This window comes from Globicephala melas, chromosome 15 (genome assembly GCF_963455315.2).
Source record: "Globicephala melas chromosome 15, mGloMel1.2, whole genome shotgun sequence".
NCBI classification, from domain to species: Eukaryota; Metazoa; Chordata; class Mammalia; order Artiodactyla; family Delphinidae; genus Globicephala; species Globicephala melas.
The window spans coordinates 28,110,324-28,127,973 of NC_083328.1; the positions used below are offsets into that span (position 1 = coordinate 28,110,324).

A 17,650-nucleotide genomic window follows, 5' to 3' on the forward strand; every position below is an offset into this window, starting at 1 on the left:
TCCAGAAGGAACCAGCCCTGCCATCACCTTGACTTTAGCCCAGTGAAACTGACTTTGGACTTCTACCCTCTATAAGAGAATTAGTTTGTGCTGTTTTAAGCCACAAACTTTGTGGTAATTTGTTAGAGCAGCCATAAGAAATTAATACACCATCACATTGTGTGTTGTATATGTATGTATGTGTGTATATATAAATACACACACACGTAGCTTTGTATCCTGACTTGTTTCTTTTCTTGTCTAGATCATGAACATTTTCCTGTAACATGTAAAGATCTCTGAGAACGTGATTTTTGATAGCTCCCCAGTTAAACACAATTTATTTCAGGACTGTTGGGAACATAATATAATGCCAATTTTCCCTGTATAATGCTTTGGACATCCCTGTACATAACTCACTGTCCTTGTTTCTAGTTCCTTAGGGGAGATTTCCATAGGTCTGAGCAGATTTAAGGCTTTAAGGAAAGCTAAGAAGTTTGTTTTTATCCGTAAAATAGTCATCGTGTCGCCTCACATCCTGCTTTTCTTGTCTACATGCGCACAGATGTTTTTCACAGGTGTAATTCTAGTGTATACCTAATTTTGTAACCAACCTTCGTTACTTAAGGACAGTCATCAACACTTTTCAATGCTGCCAATAATAGCGGCAACAACAGCGAGGGCGGCTACTACTTATTGAGCATTAGCTACGTGCCAGCCACTGCACCCAACACTCTCCATCCGACCTCAGTCCTCACAACCACCAAGGCCATCTCCATGTCAAAGACAAGGCTGAGGCCCAGACAAGTGAAGTAACTGGCCCAGTGACACACGGTTATAAGTGGCACAGCAGAAAGGGACCTCAGAGCTGTCTCCCTGAAAACCACTTCATCACACTGCCTTGCAAAGTGAGGGGCGCTCTGCCTCCTTGAAAAGGATCATGTTCACAACTGCTCGATATCCCGAGGGGGAAACTGCCGAGTCTCTGCTGCCAGAAGGGGATTCTAATCCAGGAGCTAAACAGGCTCGGACCCCTCTGAGAAGGTGACAAGAGCTTTGAACCTTCCTTCCAGAAGGATGTGAATACACACATCTCCATAAGCGGGACAGCAAGTTAATAAGCTCACTCTAAGCTTGCAGTTCGGCTCAAGTAGCACAGACTGTACTCCTCCCAGTAGCCACAAGCTGGGCGAGGCTATGGGCCGCCAGGTAGACAAGAAGGACTCGTTCCTAACAAGCTTCCAGTCTAGCAGGCAGGACAACAGGCGAGGAGGTCTTCAGCGGAAGGACCCTGGGCAGGTCCCCTCAACCATGCTAAGCTTCAGACTCCTCTCCCTTAAAGTAAGCCCCAAAGTGCAGAATCACCTAGGGTTACTGGGGTAACTGGAGAAAAGGGGGGTAGAACACGGAGCATGACGTCCAGCCCATGATGACGAACCACTGTTTGCTAAATAATTATCTTTTTATCCAAGAGCATTCATGTTGTTTCCCCTTTTCCTTTTTCTGTTAACAGCATCTAAATGTGTATGTACTTATGAGTGTGTGTATGCATCTGTGTATCAAGTCAACCTCTGAAATCATTTAGAATAAACATCTCAGGAACGACTGGTAAAACCACCAGCAGGGCAGTTTAGTCAGAATACCTTCTGTCTCAATCCCTAAAAGCCAAACTAATCCCCTTCCGAAACCCATTAGATCAGCCCAAACCGCACAAGTGCAAACAGCCTTCTTTCTACTGGAAGCCTCTCTCAGAATTTGGTAAGAGTACCACTCTGGGCCGGCCGGCTGACCAGCCAAAAACTTGTTTTGTAACCCACCAGACAACCACCAGTACATCCGTCACGATTCCAATCAAGTGACTCTCACCTGCATTGTCTTTCCTTAAAACTGCAGTCACCTCCCTCTGACCTGAGTACACATGACACACCTCAAAGTGTGTTTTCACCTTTCAATTTCGCAAACTGCTTACCGATACAGAATCCTTCTAAAGCCTGCCTGGGTGATGTGCTGACGATCATTATTATCCCAGCAGGGCTCCGCTTCCACTGCCAGAATTACTGTGGTCTATTTAAAGCACAGCTCACCTGCCACTTAACACTTGCAGTGTCCATAATTTACTTTGGGAATATACACTTATCTCTTGTTGCTTTACACAGGAGGCTGATTCCAAAAGTGGGTGAGGGCTTCTGGTTCCCCCAACTCCTTAAAGCCATCTGCCGACAAGAACAAGAGCCAAGAAAGGGGCACTGAGGTGAGCTACCTAGGGGCACCTGCTGACAGAGGATGATGAAAGCACGGGGCCTTTGGCAAAGCTTCTAACAGGCCTCAACTTTAATCGATGCCAAGAATTCAAGAATGCATACTTTGAGGGCAAAATCCCTGGCGCGAATTCTACTTCAGGCATTGCGTGACCTTCGGCAACATAGTTTGTCCTTCATTTTCCTCATCTGTAAAATGGGGAGAACTACATGCCTTTGAGGTTTGCTAAGAGGGAAAAAAAATGAGACAATAAAGCATGATATGAAGTGCTTAGAACCAAGGCAGGCAAACGGCATCCCTTTCCCTTTCTTCTGGCAGCTGCACCCCTCTTTCCTAGGGGAACCGTGTTCCATTTGGTTCCCTGTGAAGTTGCTTTTAGCACTACCAAACTCTCCCTCCCACAGGGGTGGGCAGGTAACCCAAGCTGGTCAACACCCTGGCCACAGCAGGGCGGGCGCCTCAACTTGCCTCACTCAGCACCCCCTCATCCCGGTCCTGTTTGATATTTTGTGGGACTTTTGCGTGACCTTTGCGGGATAGATTATTTTCTGTATTAACTTTGATTTTTTTTAAATATTGCATGAAAATATTATTTATGTTGATCGCTGAGCTTTTGGTGTTCCCTTGAATTCTGTGGCTGAAGTGAGTGCTTCACTGGCCTCACCCTGGACCACGGGGCCCTCCCCACAACTTCTGCCTGAAATGCTAGAAGAGAAGCCTTGTCTCCCTCCAGAACTGAAGTCAGCAAACAAAGGCCCAAGGGCCAAATTCAGCAACCCCACCCCTCTTTTTGTAAATAAAGTTTTTGTGTTTTTTTAAATTTATTTTTGGCTGTGTTGGGTCTTCGTTGCTGCACGGCCTTTCTCTAGTTGGGGCGAGTGGGGGCTTCTCATGGCGGGGGCTTCTCTTGCTGTGGAGCACGGGCTCTAGGCACGCGGGCTTCAGCTGTGTGGCACGCAGGCTCAGCAGTTGTGGCTCGCGGGCTCTAGAGCACAGGCTCAGTCGTTGTGGCACACGGGCTTAGCTGCTCCGTGGCACGTGGGATCTTCCCGGACCAGGGCTAGAACCTGTGTCCCCTGCATTGCCAGGCAGATTCTTAACCACTGTGCCACCAGGGAAGCCCTGTAAATAAAGTTTTACTGGAACACAGTCACGTCCATTTGTTTACAAGTCACCTGTGGCTGCTTTCCTGCTACAAAGGCAGAGCTGGGACGTTGCTACAGAGACTTATGGCCCACAAAGCCTAAAATACTTACTATCTGATCCCTTAAGGAAATTTGCCAACCGCTGTTCTAGAAGTAGGAACTATAACTGTCATGTAAATCTGGCGCTTCCTGGGTCCATTTCCCCTGTCAGGTAGAGTGGCCCACCTGGGAAAGATGCCAACCCACAGAGAAGCGGAACTGGGAGAGACCAAGGGACAGATGTAGGGGATGCTACTCCACTGGACCCAGCTCAACCCCTAGTTTTCTTGGGTACTTCAGCCAGTAAGTGCCCTTTGGCTGTCACCTGCAACCAGAAGAAGCCTAATGCAGGGAGCTAGGGCAGGTTCTTCAACCATCTGACAATCATTTTGGGGGCCGAGAACATGGCAGGCCCTGAGCAATGCATGCACACATTCAAGGGGTGATGGCATCCCTCAAAAATAAACACACATACAAAAGCACCGCTCAACAATAAACAGAAAACCCAACTACAAGGAGCTAGGCTCCTTGTAAACAAAGAAAGGCTTACTTTTCTTAATTACTTAGGCTGGAGGTAGACAGCTGGTTCAAAGGCTCTGTCATGGGCAGAATCTCTACCCTCTACCCTCGCTGTCTCTGAGGACTGTCTACACTCTGGGTCTCACATTCACAATTGGAGCAGAAGAAAGAGGTTAAGATACAAGTCAGTTCTTGGGAATTCCATGGTTGTCCAGCCGTTAGGACTCTGCACTTCCACTGCAGGGGGCACAGGTTCGATCCCTGGTCGGGGAACTAAGATCTCACATGCTGCGGTGCAGTCAAAAATAAATAAATAATTTAAAAAAAAAGAAGAAGATAAAGCCAGCTCTATCACTCCCTCTTTTCAGGCAAGGATAAGTTACCCCAGAAAAGCACAAGGGAGTGGAGAACATGTCAAGACTGGCTAAATCACTCATGAGCCATGACCTAGAGAAGGACATCCCACAGCCGGAAGCAAAATCAGGGTTCTGTTAAGCCAAAGAAGAAAAGGGGAAGGGATTCTAGGCAGGAAGCTAACAGAGTCAGCCATACATCGTATCAACCATTCCAGGAACAAAAGGCAAAACCAAGTGCTTCCATATTCCAGCCTGAGACCTGGGTGAGCAGAGGTGCCCCCAGATCCCAGTCACACCCCAACGTGCATGAGCCTGACTACAAGACACAAACGCAGGGGCAAAGCAGAGTTTCCAATGAGGGGCTGTGGCTCTGTCACGTGGCCATCGCCCAACCAGCTACAAGACGCCTCCTGGAACTAGAACACAGGGGCTGTGCTTTAACCTGAAGAACACATAATTAAGACTTGTACGAAGTATGTAAACTTGGGACTTTTTTTTTTTTCCGCTTTCTTCAATTGCAGTAAAACATACATAATAAAATTTACCACTTTAACCATTTTTCAGTGTCTAATTCAGCGACATGAAGTACATTCACAAGGTCGTGCAACTATCACCACTATCCATTTCCAGAAATTTTTCATCATCCCAAACAGAAACTTCATACCCATTAAACACTAATCCCCCCATCCTCCCCTCCCACACCCCCTGGTAACCTCTGTTCCACATACTTTCTGTCTCTACAAATTTGACTATTCTAGATTCTACGTATAAGTGGAATCACACAACACGTGACCTTTTGTGACTGGCTAATTTCACTTAGCATGTTTTTAAGGTTCATCCATGTTATAGTAGGTAGCAGTACTTCATTTCTCTTTATGGCCGAATAATATTCCATTATATATAGTATACACCACACTTTGTTATCCATTCATCTGCTGATAGACATTTGAGTTGTTTCTACCTTCTGGCTCTTGTGAATAATGCTGCTATGAATATTTGTGTGCAAGTAACTGAGTCCCTGCTTTCAATTTTTTTAGGTATGCATCTAGGAGTGGAATTGCTGGATCGTTTGGTAATTCTATGTTTAACTTTTTGAAAAACCATCAAATTATTTTCCACAGCAGCTGTATCATTTTACATTGATACTTTCTTTTTTGAGTAAAGATGGAATTGTCTTTATTTCTCTGCAACTGAAATTAACTCTGCTATTAAATTTCCTTCCAGTTAGTTTTTAAACTCCCTTCACTCAGAAAAAAACTAAAACTTGCCAGTTAAAGGTAACTTAGCCACTTCCAGTTATTTTTTAATTGTAGTAAAATTCACTTAATATAAAATTCACCATTTTAAAGTGTACAATTCAGAACTTGATACATTTTTTAAATATTTATTTATTTAGCTGCATTGGGTCTTAGTTGTGGCACACAGGATCTTCATTGCCGCTTGCAGGACGTTTAGTTGCAGCATGCAGGATCTTTTAGTTGTGGCATGTGGGATGTAGTTCCCCAGCTAGGGATTGAACCTTTGCCCCCTGCACTGGGAGCGCGGAGTCTTAGCCACTGGACCACCAGTGAAGTCCCAGAACATGATACATTTTTAAAGAATGAATATAGATCCATTTTGCTGTACACCTGAAACTAAAGCAGCATTGTAAATCAACTATACCCCAATAAAAAATTTTTTAAAAAAGAATGAATAAATGCACCATGATCTGAGATGCTGGATTGCTTTGGAAGACTTCAGTAGATTTAAACCCCTACACCCCTACTGACTCTACAGAACAAGTGCCAATTATCTTGGTAGAGGTGAAAGGAGATCACAAAAATAAAGCAAGAAAAGGAGAATACATTACCACTTACTGCCCGGACGTGACTGGGCTCCCCACTACCTCTCCACTTCACCTCGTCCCACTCTCCCTGCCACTCACCCTGCAACAGCCTCACAGCCAACAGCCTCAACAGCCAGGTCTCCTGGCTGCTCCTCCAACCAGCCAAGCCTGCTGTACCTCAGGCCCACCCAGCCGTGAGAACAGAAACCACACCAGCTAGCCCACTGAAGGAATTTCAAACAGGACACCTGTTACAGAGCTTTTGGAAGAGCCAGAAAGCCAAACAGGAGATAATGAGGGCACCCAGAGATAACTGACGCCAGAAGGCTAATCCACCCCTAACGCCAGAGGAACAAAAGGTGTTCCCAGGCGCTGTAACCAGGGCTGCAGGCAACAGCTGGACTGTGCAGAGGCACCTGGGAGGAAAGTGGAGGGACGAGGAAGGCCTGACTGGCAGCCACGGGGGACCTCCAAGGACCATGAAGGAAGCACAGCCACAGCTAGAGACACCCCCTGAAGCAGGGTTGAGAGGAAGAGACATTCCAGCTCCCTTCTTCCTCTCACCTGCTGACCGTATCACCACCTCCCACTGAAATGATGGGCAAGGGGACCCGGGAAATAGAGTTTGCAGGGCAAGGGCAGGGAGTTAACTTGAGAGCAAACAAGAGACTGACTGCTACACGCTTTTGAACCTGTTGAACCGCCTGGGATTCCTTCCCCCAATAACAGGATGGCTAATTCCTTCGCTTCCTTAGGTCTCTCTTCAAATGTCCCCATGAAGAGGTGTCTCTGACCACTCTACAGAGAAGGGGAAAAGCTCCACCGTGGTAGACTGCTAGCTGCTCATCCAAATCTATCCTCTCTTCCACCTGAATCTGCAGACTGACTACACATCCCAGCCTGCTCTGCAGGGGCCAGGTGACTCTCAGGTGCCACTACTCCCTGGCATCCTTCACCAGCCCGATTCACTCATGTCTGTCAGCTGTCTGGCCCCTGTGATCATCTGAAGGCTGAGTTCCCAGCTCTAACACCTCAACAGAGCGCACCTGGCCTTCACCCACGTGACACAGGGGCCTATGGTACCTCCTTTATGAACAAGTGGCAACTTTCTCCACCATTCTAAAACCTGCGCCCTGTTTCCTTTTAGGGGTACTCCATCCTCTGCGCAAGAGCCATTTTCATGCTGACAGAAGCAAAGCAAAGTGTCCATGACACCAACAGGCTGGATAATAACTCAAAACTGACAACGCCGAAGCCAGGTCTGAGTCTTAATTTACAGGACATCAAGATTAAATACCTGGGACTTTCCTGGTGGCGCAGTGGTTAAGAATCCGCCTGCCAATGCAGGGGACATGGGTTCAAGCCCTGGTCCGGGAAGATCCCACATGCCGTGGAGCAACTAAGCCCGTGCGCCACAACTACTGAGCCTGCGCTCTAGAGCGCCACAACTACCACTGAAGCCCGTGCACCTAGAGCCTCTGCTCTGCAACAAAGACAAGCCACCGCAATGAGAAATTCTTGCACCGAACAAAGAGTAGCTTCCGCTCGCCGCAGCTAGAGGAAGCCCACACACAGCAACAACAAAAAAAAACCCAACGCAGCCAAAAATAAATTCATTCATTTTTTTAAAAAAAAAAAAGATTAAATACCTCTGAAACAGCCAGAGGTCCCCTTCGGCCAAGAGGCATCAGTCTGGCTACAACAAATCCTAATATGCTGGGACAGTTTCATCCCCCTTAATAAATGGCCACTGGCCCAAGCCCTCAGCCACTCCAGCAGTCAAGAACCCTCCCAGGACCCTATGGACATTGCCCAAATCCAGTGACTCATGGGTTAACACCTCGCCCGTGGGGGACAGCGCTCTGGCCCTGGCTCCCTCCCTAAGACCAGCACTTCCCCACCAGCTGCTGAACATTTTTATCGCCACCCTGGACATCTTCTCTGCCCCTTTGGCAGACATCCTCCCAACTCTCTTTCACCAGAACTAGCTGATTTTCAAGTTAGCGAATTCAACAGAGAAACACAAAGAGGGAACTGAAAACATGATAGGGATGGGAGGGTGAGGGAGTGGACTTCCCCTCACGATCAAAAGGATAGGCCTGGGGTTCTCCTGGCACATGCAGCTTCCTCTGCAATCAATTTTCTACAGAAATGAAACTGTTACCCAAGGTACCCCGGTGAAGCAAAATATAAATTCCAATTTCAGTTAAATGCAATCAACCACTTTCAGAAATCCCCCCTGAGGATCAAGGAAGTAGGTTTCTCTAATTTTACAGTTGGGGCTATATTAATACTAATACCACCTGCTTTCAACTGTGAGGATGTACAGACGGAAGGGGGCGGGGTTTGGCATCCCAGGAGAACGAGCAGCATGACCTGACATCTGGGTCCTCGAGTCATTATTCTGAATGTAGTTGCAGGCTCCTTGCAATACACTGGAGCTACAAATGTGAGCAAGGATGGACCCAGTCCCTGACCACCGAGAGAGGGAGACAAGAAAACGGTGGTGCCACACAGAGGTCTGGTGAGAAGAGGACTCAGGACCATTGCAGGGTGGGGGAGGGTCATCACTGATCGGAGGGGCACCATCCAGCTGAACTGGTAGGAAGCTCATGAAATGACTTTAGAGAGAAATCTGAAACTTCAAGAGACAATAGATCAAAACCAGGATGAGGGCTTCTCTGGTGGCGCAGTGGTTGAGAGTCTGCCTGCCGATGCAGGGAACACGGGTTCGCGCCCCGGTCCGGGAAGATCCCACATGCTGCGGAGCGGCTGGGCCCGTGAGCCATGGCTGCTGAGCCTGCGCGTCCGGAGCCTGTGCTCCGCAACGGGAGAGGCCACAACAGTGAGAGGCCCGCGTACCGCAAACAAAACAAAACAAAACAAAACAAAAAACAGGATGAGACACCACTTCACACCCATTTGAGTAGCTATTATCAAAAACACAAAAAATTACAAGTGTTGGTGAGGATGTGGAGAAATTGGAACCCTTGTGCATTGCTGGTGGGAATTTAAAATGGAGCACCCCGGGCTTCCCTGGTGGTGCAGTGGTTAAGAATCCGCCTGCCAATGCCGGGGACACAGGTTCGAGCCCTGGTCTGGGAAGATCCCACATGCCACGGAGCAACTAAGTCCGGGCGCCACAACTACCGAGCCTGCGCTCTAGAGCCTGCAAACCACAACTACTGAACCCCGCGTGCCTAGAGCCTATGCTCAGCAACAAGAGAAGCCACCGCAATGAGAAGCCTGAGCACAGCAACGAAGAGTAGCCCCCACTCACCACAACTAGAGAAAGCCTGCGCACAGCAACAAAGACCCAACACAGCCAAAAATAAATAAATAAAATAAATAAATTTTTAAAAAATTAAAAATAAAATAAAATGGAGCACCCAGTACAGAAAACTATATGGTGGTTCTTCAAAGAATTAAACATAGAATTACTGTATGATCCAAAAATTCCACTTCTGAGTATGTAACCAGAAGAATTGAAAGCAGGGACTCGAACAGTTATTTGTACACCCATGTTCGTAGCCGCACTTTTCACGACAGCCAATAAGTGGAAGCAACCCAGGCGTCCATCGACAGATGAGTGGATAAACAAAGGTGGTCTATCCATACAATGGAATAGTATCCAACCTTAAAAAGGATGCATGAAACTTGAAGAAATTATGCTAAATGAAATAAGCCAAATACAAGAGGACAAATATTGTATGATTCTACTTATATGAAGTTCCTAAAGTAATCAAATTTATAGAGACATAAAGCAGAGTGGTGGTTGTCAGGGGCTAGTGGGTGGAGAAAATGGGGTGTTATTATTTAATGGGGGCAGGGTTTCTATTTGGGAAAATGAAAAGGTTCTGGAGATGGATGGTGTGATGGTTGTACAATGTGAATGTACTTTTATGCCTTTGAACTGTACATTTAAAAATGGTTAAAATGGTCATTTTTATGTTATGTATACTTTATGACAATTTTTAAAAGAGAGGGAGAAAAAAATAGAAGTTTGAGCAGTTATGGGGGAAGGAGGAGGAGGAGGCTGAGAGGAAGCCCGAGAGGCTGGTCAGGGGACCTGGGTGAAGGGCAGAGCCATTCACTAAGCAAGGAACACAGGAGCAAACATGGGGGTGCGATAGGGATGAGAATTCAGTCATGCAGACCTTGACAAGCCCATGGTACATCCAAACAGCGACACTCAAGAGGAAGACCAGGAGTGATCTGCGGGAGGTGTAACTAAGAGTAATCGACACACAGAGAGCAATTTTCACCGAGGAATTCAGACAGTATGTGTAGAAACAGGAGTCAACAACAGAATCTGAGGATAAATAATATTTAATGTTTGAGGGTGTAGAAGGGATATGCCAGGAAGGATCTGCAAAGAAGTAGAAAGTATGCCCAGAGGTTGTGGCAACACAGAAGAGAGGGGGAGACAAAGTGTCAAGGTCAGAGGTGCCAAAAGGCTGCTGAACAGATAAGGAAAGTTACAGTTAAATTTTACAAGACAGGCACCTCAATAATAAATGTGCCTCTGGTATGTTCTGAATCATGCCTATCGCCTTGTAATAGACTGCCGACACATAACCTGATGATGATATTTTAGTGATTAACAAGAACATCAAACTCCAAGGTTATGCCATTGAAATGCCACTTCTATAATCGGAATGTGTCCCCTCAAAATTCACCTCTTGAAATTCTAACCCACAAAGATGATAGTATTAGTAGATGGGGCCTTTGGGTGGACCCTTAGGTGATGAGGGTGGAGCCCTCATGAACGGGATTAGTGCCCTGATAAAAGAGGCTCCTTCCACCATGTGAAGACACAGCAAGAAGGCACAGGCTATGAACCAGGAAAAGGAAGTACCCTGGAGTGATCCTGGTTTCAGGTACCTCGGGAATCATGAAATATAGTACTATGCACATTGGATGATGCCCTTCCTTCCAACCAAAAGGTATTTATTGAACCTATTTTTACTGAAGAACCCATATACTTCTAGACACTATGCTAGGAGCTAGAAAGTCAGGAGGCCAGACAGTCTCAGTCACAACTCTGCCTAAAAGCAGCCCTAGGCACTAAGTAGATGAATGTTTGTGGCTGTGTTCCAATAAAACTTTATTTACAAAACAGGTGGTAGGACATAGTTTGCTGAGCTCTGCTCTGAGTGCTCCTAACTTACTCAATACTTGCGGCTTGGACTTCCCTGGTGGTCCAGTGGGTAAGACTCCGTGCTCCCAATGCAGGGGGCCCGGGTTCGATCCTTGGTTGGGGAACTAGATCCCGCATGCATGTCGCAACTAAGAGTCTTCATGCCACAACTAAAGATCCCACATGCCACAACTAAGAAGTCCGCATGCCACAACTAAGAGTCCACATGAAGCAACTAAGACCCGGCACAGCCAAAATAAATAAATAATAAAATGCTGCTTAATTTACTCATGAGTTCAAATGGGGGAAGGGGGTCACGATCTTTCAGACAGCCCTCTTTCTGGAAACAATATGCCATTATAAATAAAAGTAGGAGCTTCAGAATCACAATCATGTAGGCCTGCCTGAGTAGAAATCCCAGCTCTGCCACTTTTTAACTCTGGAACATTAAGGAAATTATTTCATTTCTTTGAGCCTCATTTTCTTCACCTGTAAAATGGGAACACTGTTACTGACTATGCATAATCATTTTAGCAGTAAAGTGGAACAATGGGCGTGAATGGTCTAACGAATCCCCTGGGTCACAAGAGCTGCTCAATATGAGTCAGTAGCAAACACTAAGAAAGCTAAACCTGCGGTTCACTGAAAAGAGCAGAAAACACCCAAGTGTCATTTCCAGGATGAATGTGCTAATCACACTGTTCCTCCCATTTCTGGAGCATAGGTCTCTTTCTTTTTTTAAGTTGTCTTGCTTTTCTCTATTGTTTAAGTTAGGATGATTTTGGATGCAAGTAAAAAGAAATCCAACTCAAAATGCCTTAAAATATTAGGGAACTAATTATCTCACATAACATTAAGTCCAGAGGTAGGGCAGTTCCAGAGTTGGTTAATTCAGTAGCTCAGTGACATTATCAGGGTCCAAGTACTTTCCATCTTTCTGAGCTGCCATCCTGAATGTACCGGCTTTCATCTTCAGACTTGGTCCCGCCTCATGGTCACAACATCACTGCCATAGCTCCAAATATCACAGTCTCACAAAACAACCGAAGGCCATAAAATAAGACTTCTTGTGTCTCTGTTTAAACAGCAAGAAGCTTTCTCAGAAGCCCCTCAGCAGACCTTTCCTTTTGGTCAGAATTGCATCACATGTCTATTCCTAAACCAACTACTGGCAGGCTGGAAATTATTATGGCTGGCCTGATCTGATCCAGATTTACTCCTCCTGTGGTTAGCCTCAGGCCTGAAGCTCATGGCCACCCAGCATCAGAACAAAACCAGAGTTCTATTAGCAAGAAAGACGGGACAGAACTGCTGGGTGGGGAATAACCAGTGTCGGCTGTAATGATTCACGCTACCTTGCATAACTGGAATGGAAAGGTTAAACAAACTGCAGGACAGGCTCGGAAAATGCAGGCTCCCACCTCACCACCGGCAAATCAACTGTGCAGATAAATCCAGTCACTTGTCAAAAGTCAGAGGAAACGGCTCTACCGGGCACAGTAGGCTCTCACTTCTGGGGTCTGAATTCTAAAGAAGACACACCAGGTGATCTTATTCTAAACTTCTCTGGCTCCTGCGTAACTCAACTAACTGGACGATCTATTCAAAGGGATTGCAGTTTGGGATGGACACTGTTTCCCATGCCCGCCAAGACGGCATAACTGCTGAGCTGGCAGCATAACTGCTTAGAATGATGTTTTACCTTACCAACATTTCACAGGTCAGGGATGTTTGGGTAAAAACCTCCCAAGTCAAAAACAAAAAGAGGGGCTTCCCTGGTGGCGCAGTGGTTGAGAGTCTGCCTGCCGATGCAGGGGACACGGGTTCATGCTCCGGTCCGGGAGGATCCCACATGCCACGGAGCGGCTGGGCCCGTGAGCCATGGCCGCTGAGCCTGTGCGTCCGGAGCCTGTGCTCTGCAACGGGAGAGGCCACAACAGTGAGAGGCCGCGTAACACACACACAAAAAAAGAAACCTGAATACCAAGCTAAAATCAAAAACAAACAATACAAAACCACCTAATAGACAGCAAACTAGGGAATGGGGGATGTATGTGGGTACTGATTAAAATCATCACAAAACTGAAGGAAAACTGCCTGCAAACTCCCTTTCCCAGGCTACAGTTGACCTCAGAAGGAAAAGCTGGTACCTGATTTATAGAAAAGTAACAGAAGATGGTCATGCACAGAGGGAGCACATCTGGCCACCGGAAAAGGCACAAGCTGAAAGCATCACTCCAAGGGTCCACTGTCGGCTGTGAAAGATTAGCTTGAACCAGACCAACTCCCCCACGAAAAAAACAGCAACTGAAAATGCCAGCCTTTTTTTTTTTTTTTTTTTAATTAAAGCAAAACTGAAGGACTAGGAGCTCTGCAAAGGCAAGAAAGACAGGAGGAACTCAGATCCCAAAGAGAAGGGAAGTCGACAGACATGACTTCTGTCTATAGGGCCTTATTTTGCCCTAAGGCTTTTCCCAACTACAGAGCTTCTCTGATGAGAAGTTAAGTGGAGCTTTCAGAATTCCCACAGGGTCTTTAAAAAAAAAAAATTAGAGTTCGGGACCTGCAGATGAGGAAGGGCACTGGAAAACACCTCAGGGATTCAGCTGTGTACTGGACTGAATAGTGCCCCCCAAAATTCGTGTCCACCTGGAACCCCAGAATGAGACTTTATTTGGGGAAAGCCTCTTTGCAGGTGTAATTTATTGAGATGAGGTCATACTGGACCTAATCTAACACAACTGGTGTCCTTCTAAGGAGAGGAGGGGACACAGAGAGACATGGACACAGAGGAAAGAAGGCCATGTGAAGAGAGGGGCCAAGACTAGAGTGATAAAGCTACAAGCCAAGGAATGGCTAACAAGCACCAGAAGCTAGGAACACACCCTCCCCTCAGAGCCTTCCAGAAAGAACCAACTCTGCCGACACCTAGATTTTGGACTCCTGGCCTCCAGACTGGGAAAAAGTCAATTTCTCTCTGTTGTTTTAAGCCACCCGGGGTGTGCAAATTTGCTATGGCAACTCCAGGAAACTGATATAAGCTGGAAACCCCGAAGAACTACATCCTAGAAATACATCAGGCATCACAAATGCTAAAGGCCAGGTGTGAACTGGCTTGATCCCTTGACTGGATTAAACTGATCTCCCTCTACCCTAACTGTCTGGAAGCAACAGTAAATCATCTCTGTAAAAAGATACCATCATTCCAAACTTCAAATTATCTCTACGATTCTTCATACACAACATCTGGCATTCAGTCGAAAATACCAGATACATGCGAAGACAAGAATGTATCCAAAATCAAGACAAAAACAAGAAATAAGGGACTTTTGGCTACAGGCCAGTGAGAAGGTTAACAAATCCTCTCCCCAAAAAGCAACTATAAAACTGAACAAAATTGACAAAAACAACGGTTTTAGCTAAAAACTGGCTTCAAAGGCTTACAACTTGAGAGGTGTTTACCCTTGAAAACTGCTGAATTTCCCATTAGAACAGTGGGAACAATAATGACGGTACAACAATAAATGGCAACCGACATTCTGCCTCAAGTGTTGGGGCGATAGGGAGGGGTGGAGACTGCGGTGACCTGGAGTACTTTTGCCCCATCTACAAAGGGCAGGGGTGCTGGGCTCCAAACAAAGTCAGCAGTAAACGTAGGCCCAGAGTCACAGATCCTCAAGTTTAAGAAAATCTAGAAATCTATATTTCAACATAAAATCTCATAATTTTTAAATGTTGGCAACTTGAAAAAAAAGTTTTTTTAATACGCTGTGCAAGGGCACCAGTTTCCAAACTCAGTCCTACAGGCTCCCTAACCGCAGACAACCAAATGCAGTCATGCCCCTGGCAGACTCTCAGTATTATCTACTGTACTGTGATTTTCAACGATGTCATTTTTTTCAGTCATTACTCTGAAGTTCAGCTTTTCTCTCTTCATCTAGAAACAGAGCTAATGAAACAGGCTTGTGGATTAATTCACCGTTATTCATTCTCTCCTGTCACTTTCAATTCAGTTCACTGAGTTAGAGTGGTCTACAGAGGGGCAGTAATGGGCATCAGGCCTGCTGCCAGGGGAGGTGGGGAGCGGGGAAGGGCCAGGAACTTCTTGACATCAGTCTGACCTGGGTTGGAATCCTCAGCTCTGCCCATTTAGCAGCCATGGGAACTTGGGCCACGTATTAACTTACTTGAGGCTCAGTGTCATCATCTGAAAAGTAAAGACACTATCACCTATGCTGGAATGTTATTGGCATGTTAACATCACGCACCAGCTCGGGCAGCCCAGTACCAAGGCCTCAAGCCCCCACCACAACCCTGCGAGGCGGATCCCGTTATCACCCTTAGTTTACATACGAGGAAACAGAAGCTCAGAGAGGAGGTGTCCCAGAGAGCTCATGTGTGACAAGTCGCTGAGCGGGGATTTCAACCCTGCCGTCCGATCGCCAAGCTACATAGAGGGCCCAGCCCAGCAGCCAGCAGAGACAAGGGAGCAGAGCAACGCTCATTCTCGTCGGATCCTTCTCTTCAGACTTCATTTTATTCATTCTGCATGGCAAGGTCATTCCAATGGCTTTAAGAACAACCATAAGAAGTCATTGATCTTATCTTTTCCAACTCTGAGCAGCTGAAGAAACACCTGCCCCCTCTCTCGTGAGGTTTTTAATCAAACACTCAAGGGCAGGAAAGAGGTTTTAATCAGCCAATCCTACACCCGTGAATGGTTAATGAACGCTGCCAACAATGATGACACAAGCCCTCGGCAACTACTCCAGAGCTAAGCTAGTTTGGTCTTTCCTTTGCTTCTAATTGGCCAGGAGGCTGCCCAGCACACCCTCCTCGACAAAAGCAAAGCCAGAGACTGCTCATCAGTCTCTTCAGGATGCAAGTGTAGAAATCATGCTAAGATGCAGGGAGACAGCAAGAAGGTGAAGGCTGGCGATGTCTTGCGAACGTGTAGGTGCTTCTGTGATTATCAGGGCCAAGTAACAAAAAGATAAGAATTCTAGTCTGGATGGGAATAGGTAGAGCCATTCTTCATGGTTAAAAGGTCAGAGCCTCGGGCTTCCCTGGTGGTGCAGTGGTTGAGAGTCCGCCTGCCGATACAGGGGACACGAGTTCGTGCCCCGGTCCGGGAAGATCCCACATGCCGTGGAGCGGCTGGGCCCGTGAGCCATGGCCGCTGGGCCTGCGCGTCCGGAGCCTGTGCTCCGCAACGGGAGAGGCCACAACAGTGAGAGGCCCACGTACTGCAAAAAAAAAAATAAAAGGTCAGAGCCTCAAGAGGGGGTGAGGTGGAGAAAGAGATTAAAAGTTTAAAGGGTGTTTGGGAGAAGAGGGTAGCTGGTTAAACATTTATGGGGGGGCGGGTCTATGAACTGAAGCAGGTGCTTCACATGAGAGTCTCACTGAAGCCTCCTGACAGCCTGGCAGGGAGACCAGATGCTCTGCCTTTACAGGTGCAAACAATGAGGGCACAGAGGGGCATTTTCCCAGGATCATGCCAGACTTACCCTCAGAGTCTGACTCCAAAGCCAGGGCTGCCTCTGCCATGCCCAGGAGCTGCCCAGAGCCTGGTGGTCTATTCCACACCAGTTCCTCTGAGGTAGCTGCCCCCCAGACAGGTAAGAAGGAAATGAGAAGAAACACAAGGGCCCAGCAAGCCAAGGAGGACTCTCGGAAAAGCCATGTCCTCAAACAGCCATCAACCAGCCCTACGGCATCCCCACACAGAGGCTCAGGGAAGCATCCTGTACATAAAATGTCACAGAGACAACTGAGGCTGACATCCGAGGTGGCCAAGGCAGCTGGCTGTGGTTTCTACGAGGACTGAGGCCCTTGACACCGGCTCTTCTCTGAACTGGCCCTCTATGTCCCTGACTTTTAAGGAAGGGACCTGGGAACACAGAAGAGAAATCAACGATGACAGGAATCCCTCTTGTAGCCATCCCCTGACCCCAACAGGACCCACATTCATTTCTGAAAATGAGCAACCGGTGAGATGAACAGGGATGAAAGATCTGCTGAAGGGGTGAGAGAAAAGGGAAAGGAGACACGCCAACATGAGAGGGAAAGGCAAAGGGTTCGCTTCAGTGGGCAGAGAATTTCCACAAACACCTCTACCAAACACGGTGAGCACTGATTTTCTGCTGTGAAAGGAGGTGAACTAGCAAAAGGTGACACATTTTACTCAGCAGTGACACTGATATCACAGTAACAAGAAGGATTTGGGAATTCAGGGCGGCAGCCACAAGCAGGGTCTGAAAGAACCTGCTCTTTTAAACGTGCGAGTGGGGTGGAACACAGGATGTTATTTATATGACATGACACACTTCAAAGTTCAGATCCAAAGCAAACCGCTTCAGACAGATCACATCTGTACCACAGAGAA

The 17,650-nt window shown here is 46.8% G+C and overlaps 1 protein-coding gene across 3 annotated transcripts in view; it reads right to left on the reverse strand.

Annotated features, from left to right (window-relative positions):
* Positions 1–17,650, reverse strand: part of SNX29 (sorting nexin 29) — a 552,967-nt gene that overhangs the window by 491,100 nt on the left and 44,217 nt on the right. The gene's annotated exons all lie outside the window — the stretch shown is intronic.